The sequence below is a fragment of the Berghia stephanieae genome, chromosome 3 (assembly GCF_034508935.2).
Source record: "Berghia stephanieae isolate SIO BIC M18660-M18661 chromosome 3, UCSD_Bste_1.3, whole genome shotgun sequence".
In the NCBI taxonomy this organism is placed as follows: Eukaryota; Metazoa; Mollusca; class Gastropoda; order Nudibranchia; family Aeolidiidae; genus Berghia; species Berghia stephanieae.
This window is the reverse complement of record NC_088362.1, coordinates 28,597,740-28,605,239: the sequence shown is the minus strand read 5'-3', so window position 1 is coordinate 28,605,239 and position 7,500 is coordinate 28,597,740. Positions and strand designations below refer to the sequence as shown.

The following is a 7,500-nucleotide window of genomic DNA, read 5'->3' as shown; positions in this document are numbered from 1 at the left end:
TTACAAACTGTGAGGCTGGCTGATTTGATTGGTTGGCAACAACGTATATATATATACAGGTCTGACATCCAAACCCACTTATGGGGGCCTAATTAATTTAACATTGTTGTAATGGACAATATTTTACGTCATTTTTGTTGTTGTTGAGATTTTCATTACAACAATGAGGCCATATGGAAACCATTGGGTTATCAGACCTATAAATAAGTGTACGTCGGTTGGCAAGTACCAACGATAGCTGTCATGACCTGACCTAAAAGCGCTGCCAACTATTTGTTTTATTAATCCCCAATCAGCACTCATCTCTTGGCACAGCATAGAGGATGGGGCTAGGGACAGACGGAATAATATTGTGTAGATGGATAGATAAATCTATTGATAGAATGCGCTTGGCCAAGAAGTTCACAACATTGCCATCCGGAAGTATAACGGACCAACACACAAACTCTGTGTAACCATGAACTTTTATAGTCTGGTTAATACAGTTTAGTGAGAACAACTCACAAACGCGGATGGCAAAAACAATAACAAAGGCCTGAGTGACGTCATCTGCATACTATCTATATATAGAATGAAGCTGGCCTCACTCTGGTCTTTGTTGTTGTTTTTTTGCAATCCGCGTTTATGAGTAATTCTCACTAAACTGTATTAACCAGACTATAAACGTTTAAGGTTACACATAGTTTTGTGTGTTGGTTCGTAATATTTCCGGATGGCAATGTTGTGAGCTTTTTAGCCAAGCACACACTATCTATAATGTTTTGTTTGATTTTTTTTTTTTTTGTATTATTTTATTTTGTTTGGTTGTTTGATTGTTTGTAATGTTATTATTTTGTTTGTTATATTTTTTTGTTCTTTTTGTTTTGTTTTGTTTTGGTTTGGTATTTTGTTATGTTTTTCTTTTTTATGTTGTTTATTTTTGTGGGGGACTTTTTATTGTTTCGATATTGTTTGATTTTTAAAAATTCTGTTATCTTTCGTTGAAGTTTCTAAATATTGTGTTGATGTTGTTTTATTCTCTTTGTATTTCTTTAAAATTTAAGTTCTGTTTGCTGGTTTCTGTTTGTTTTTTTTTTTTGGTTTTTTTTTTTTTTTGTAGCTGTTGTTTTGGGGGTTTTTTTTAAAAATTGGGGTTTTGTGTGTGTGTGTGTGTGTGTGTGTGTGTGTGTGTGTGTGTTTTTTTTTCTTTTTTTTTTTTTTTTTTTTTTGCTGGGAGTATTTTGGGGTTGGATTTTGCTTTGGTGAATTTTGTTTTCTTTTGTTTGTTTGTTTTTGTTTTTGTTTTTTTTTGTAGGTTTTTAAGATTTTGTTTGTGCGTTTTGTTTTGTTTTTGTTTTTGGTTGGGTTTTTTTTTTTTTTTTTTTTTGGGGTTTTTTTGTTGGTTTTTTTTTTTTGTTGTTTATTTTATTTATTATTTTTTTGGTCATAAATCAAGCGTTACAACTCAGAAAATAAATTATATAAAAAAAAAACAAGAAAAAAAAAAAACAACAACAACAACAACAGCAGCAACAACAACAACAATAAAAAAACAACTACAAAAGGAAAAAAAAATAATATTCACCCATCTTTCTCATTAGACACAGAATCACGTGACTTTGGCTTAAACCCTATCCGCCAAATAATCTCTCTAGCAGTCTATAGAGATAGTATGCGCTTGGCTAAGAAGCTCATAACATTGCCATCCGGAAATATAACGGACCAACGCATAAAACTGTGTGTATCCATGAACGTTTATAGTCGGATTAATACAGTTCAGTGAGCATTACTCATAAACGCGGATGGCAAAAAACAATAACAAAGACCTGATTGACGTCATCTTCGAACTATCTAAACAGTACTTATTACCATACTATTGGATCTCGACTAAGGCTTACACTCACTGCTACACTAAACCAGCTTATCGGAGCAAAAGCAAAAGGCATAACTTAAGAACTGACTTGTTTACACATTATAAGGATTACTGAGCATCTTTTGGAATAATCTTGTAGATAACTCTCTACTAGATTTTTTTAAAATCATTTTTTTTTTCTTTTCACACACTTGCAGTATCTAACATTGCCTTTGCTTTTTAACATAATATAATTGAGGTAAAAATGACTGTCTGTTAAACGTTTAATTATTCGCTGATGATTCACTAATAGTTATTATGCCTCTAACATTGAATGTATCTGTTCATTATCTATATTGATATTATTATCATCATCATAATTATTATCATCATCATCATCATCATCATCATCATCATCATCATCACATCATCATCATCATTATTATTATTATTATTATTATTATTATTTATTATTATTTTATTATTATTATTATTATTATTATTATTATTTTATTATTATTATTACTATTGTTATTATTATTATTGATACAAAGAAAGTGCACCATTGATATATATTCATATTTTTTTCATCTATGTCGCTTTCAATTTATCTCTGATCATTTCCCGTCACCGGTACAAACCAGTGCTTGCACTTGCCATCACCACTGTTGAATGAACACACATCAATAATAATCCACAATAACTAAATATTATTATTTCCACGAAGCACTGATTCCATGCGGATGCTCCTCGCTCCTTTGTTTACAATGGAAAACCGACACGCACTCAGCGAGAGAAACAAAACAGAAAAATTGATTGGTCCAGAATCCAAATCCACAAACTCGAAGGAAAACACTAATGATAATAATAGTAACACATTCCACCAAGCAACATGCTTCGACTTTGATGTTTTAATAATAAAATTATTTCATTTAAATCAGCGCTTCTTTAAAAGCCTAAACGAGGTTTTGTACCTTTTTCGTTGTCAAGTCACGGGTGTCCGGATTCGCTCACGGTATGCACGTGCGAAAGTAAAGGTGTACTCATAACTAATTCGCGCAAAGCGGATGGATAGCTCGCTCAGTGGTTGTTTTCATTATTAGATGACTCATCACCCACTTCATACTTCCGATGAATGAATGGCAGTGACTTGGAAAAGAGTTGAAACTGATCTCTTTTAAATGGCTATAATCTCACCTGTCTCTTTCTGTCTTTGTTTGCATGTTCTTTCTTCTTTATTTTTAATGTGAAAAAAAAAAAATTATTATTTTTGTGCATATATTTATCTAAAGATGATGTGCGCCTGACGAAGAGACTCACAACATTACTATCCGGAAATATAACGAATTAAACACACAATACTATGTGTAACCTTGAACGTTTATAGATAGTATGCGTTTAGCTAAGAAGCTCATAACATTGCCATCTGGAAGTATAACGGACCAATACACAAAACTGCGTGTATCCATGACCGTTTATAGCCAGGTTAATACAGTTCAGTGAGCATTATTCATAAACGCGGATGGCAAAAAAACAATAACAAAGACATGAGTGACGTCATCTTCGAACTATCTATAGGTAGTATGCGCTTGGCTAGAAGCTCATAACATTGCCATCCGGAAATATAACGAATCAACACACAATACTCTGTGTAACCATGAACTTTTATAGTCGGGGTAATACAGTTTAGTAAGTATCACTCACAAACGCGGATGGCAAAATATAATCACAAAGGCTTGAGTGACGTCATCTTCGAACTATCTATAGATAGTATGCAGATGACGTCACTCATGCCTTTGTTATTGTTTTTGCCATCCGCGTTTGTGAGTTGTTCTCACTAAACTGTATTACCCAGACTATAAAAGTTCATGGTTACACAGAGTTTGTGTGTTGGTCCGTTATACTTCCGGATGGCAATGTTGTGAACTCCTTGGCCTAGCGCATTCTATCTATAGTCTGGTTAATAGATAGGATGCACTTGGCTAAGAAGCTCAAAACATTGCCATCCGGAAGTATAACGAACCAACACACAAAACTATGTGTAACCATGAACTTTTATAGTCTTGGTTAATACAGTTTAGTGAGAAGTACTCAGAAACGCGGATGGCAAAAAGCAATAACAAAGACCTGAGTGACGTCAAATTCATTCTATCTATACAGTTTAGTGAGAACAACTCATACAAATGTCTGGCTACAAACAGTAACAAAGAGCTGAGTTACGTCCTTTTCGTTCATTTTACAGAGGGAATGACATTGACATCACTCAGCTTTTTATTATTGATTTTAGCCAGCCATTAAAAAAAAATTAGTTCTCACTAAATTATTATATCAATCAGACTATAGAGGGAACGAAATTGACGTCACTCAGGTCTTTGTTATTGTTTTTTAGCAAGACATTTTTATGAGTAGTTCTCACTAAATTCTATCAATCAGACTATAAATGTTTAAGGTTACACATAGATTTGTGTGTTGGTACGTTATACCCGGCAGGCGGATGTTGTGAGTATTTTAGATAATGGGCATCATCAATTGAGTGAATGCAATGCATGTGCTACCAAATTCAGTCCCTTGATTCGTGGACAAATAGTAATTACAAGACTCATCCACGTGAAACTGACAACTCAGTGTGTGGGCTTGGAGTTTTTATAGATGGAACGAAGTTGACGTCACTCGGATCTTTTTTCTTTTTTTAATTTTTTTTTTTTTTTTTTTTTTTTTTTTTGCCATCCATTTTTATGAGTAATGGGGATAATCTATATTAGCTTTCCGTGTGCTCGAGGTCATTGGTCACATTGCAAAATGTCCTCAAAGTGACCCACATAGTGAAAAGTGTTCATAGCTTTTTAAATATCTAACATCACGATTGGTCATTTTATTCAGCTTGACACATGGGTCTGTTTATAACATTTGTAAACAAAGCAGCGTGTTTACATTTGTTAAGAAATATCCAATTGTTGGACAGCAACAAATCATGTGATTGATGACCTGGTTGGACGAAAACATGAATATAGATTGCTCCCATTCTCACTAAATTTTATTAACGTTCAAAGTTACACATAGTTTTGTGTGTTGGCCCGTTATATTTCCGGATGGCAATGTTGTGAGTTTCTTAACCAAGCGCACAGTATCTATAAATTGTGTGCTTTTGTGAGTTTAGTTCACTCGTGGAAACGATAGAGGCCTAAATTTCCTTTTTGGGATGCAATAAAGTATTATTATTATTATCATTATTATTATTATTATTATTATTATTATTATTATTATTATTATTATTATTATCATTATTATATATTATTATTATTATTATTATTTTATTAAACAAAACTGTTTATCTTGAATAGTTGGACTGGATTTCATTCATGACTTCTCTCTCTCTCTCTCTCTCTCTCTCTCTCTCTCTCTCTCTCTTTCTCTCTCACTTTCTCTTTCTCTCTATTTCTCTCTCTTTCTCTTTCTCTCTCTTTCTCTCTCCCTCTTTCTCTCTCTCTTCCTGTCTCTCTTCTCTCTTTCTCCTCTCTCTTTCTCTCTCTCTCTCTCTCTCTCTCTCTCTCTCTCTCTCTCTCTCTCTCTCTCTTTCTTTCTCTCTGTTCAAAGGGAAAATGAGTTACACAGAGCGGGGTTCTAACCTGGGACCTCCTGGTATGGTAAGCCGTATTTACTCGTCCATGACGCATTCCAATATTAAACGTTGCAGAAACGACCCTGGAAGACTAAGTGATTTCATAACATCAAAGAGGAGGGGGGGGGGGGCAGGGGGGGGGGGGGGGGGGGGGAAACAAGTGTTACAACTATTCGGACACTGTTTATTTGCGCATAGTTAAGTCCTTTGAAATGGCTCTTTACTCACATTCTCTCACCAAACAGGCGCCATGTCTTGTTCTATAATATGTTATGTGTTGCTGTTGGTCAACGTGCCTTTGTAGAACGCTTGAGCACGTTTAGTGGATATTGCGCTATATTAAAGCTCAATTCTTATTTTCAACTAAGTCACTTAATATCCTACCTTAAATACCATCTTAAAAATGGATCAGAGATGATTGATTTGATATTTATTTGGTCCAAATATCCCATGTTTATCAGTTTTATCCTAAAATAACTTTCAATTTAAAATTTACGGACTTTGAAAATCAAGGGTTCAAATAAGATGAATCAAACACAACTTTGTATGTTTATAAATAATGTATGTTTCCAATGCGTTAATTTTACAGATTTTCAAGTACGCTACCAGATCTAAAAAGGTGTGCATCGACGTGCACTTATTCACATGTCTGATAACCTAATTCCTTATGGGCTCATTGTTGTAATGGAAATCTCTAAAAATGACGCAAAATATCATACATTACAACAATGTTAAATTAGGCCCATAAGAGGGTTCGGATGTCAGACCTGCATATACGTACACCTCGGTGTGCATGAAATCGTGCTAAAGAAATGTAGAAAGAAAATTACGAGAAAAAGGTTTATCCCAAACAAGCAGCAATCTCTGCTGGAGATTAAATATCAGATTTGATTTTCTTGAAGCTTGTGCGGCTATATTATGGTCTAGTGATATGACACTCGCTTTCGGATAGGAAGGTCCTGGGTTCGAGCCTCGCTCGGCGCATAGTTGAGTCTTTGAAAAAGGCTCTTTACTCACATTCTTTCACCGTACTCAGGTGTAAAATGAGTACCTGGCCCTCAACAGCGTTATCTCTGTCTGAAAAAAAAAAGAATAATTGTAATATCGTCTAAAGGCGTCATCTCTCGTTTTACACGTTCCGTATTGCTATTGGCTAGCGACCCCTTGTAAAGCACTTTGAGCACGTTTGGTGAATTTTGGGCTATATAAAACCCCAAGAAAAGGGGGGAAAATATAATTATTAAATCTCACTTAATTCCACCAATCAGACTATAAAACGTTTCAGGTTACACATAGTTTTTTTTTTTTTTGTCTTGGTACGTTATATTATTTCCGGTTGACGGATGTTGTGGGTATTTTAGATACACGCAAAGCATCGATTGATCGCTTATCGCCCCAATTCAATGCCCTCTAGGTTGCTATGCTGCCGTTTTATTAAAGAACACAGTATGTGCTATTTGGTTAACATTGCATATACTGTGTTTTTTTTTAAACAACGGCAGTATGCCTCCATTACATTGTCCAGATCAGGACTCTTGACTGGTCTCTCTCTATAATTTTCTCATAACAGAATTACACACCCGGGGCGCCATTGTACTCCAACCGCATGCCTGTTTAGAGATCATGCTGTGTTGCAATCTGTATACTGGTAACGGTGTAGAATTTGTGAAGGGTGAAAGTCACTCCAGGAAGCAGAGTGGGGCTCTTTGAACTCGAGCACATTCGTTTAGAACCACAATGAGTACACAATCCAGACCCGCCAGCCGGATCAACTGTATACAACGCGGCCTTTTTTGGAGTTTCTGGGGTTGTTGTTATATTTAGCTCTTCTTTTTCTTTTTTTTTTTTTTTCTTTTGGAGGGTGGTGGTGTTTTATTTGTTTATTTATTTGTTTGTATGTTTGTTTGATTTACTTACTGACGTAGGCCCTTCACTCCAGCAGGAGCAGAGGCCATTGACGAATCCCCTCCACCTTGTCCAGTTGTGTGCCATCTTCTCAGCTTCTCTCCACGTTAAGCATTCAGTTTTAGGTCCTCCGTCAATGCCCTTC

The 7,500-nt window shown here is 35.2% G+C and overlaps 1 protein-coding gene across 1 annotated transcript in view; it reads right to left on the bottom strand.

Moving 5' to 3' along the window:
* LOC144967491 (uncharacterized) overlaps positions 1–2,854 on the bottom strand; it is a 618,402-nt gene extending 615,548 nt beyond the window's left edge. The window contains exon 1 of the mRNA XM_078904810.1: positions 2,806–2,854. The gene's annotated coding sequence lies outside the window, so the exon portion shown is untranslated. The remainder of the gene's footprint in view (positions 1–2,805) is intronic.
* Between the last annotated feature and the right edge of the window lie 4,646 nt (positions 2,855–7,500).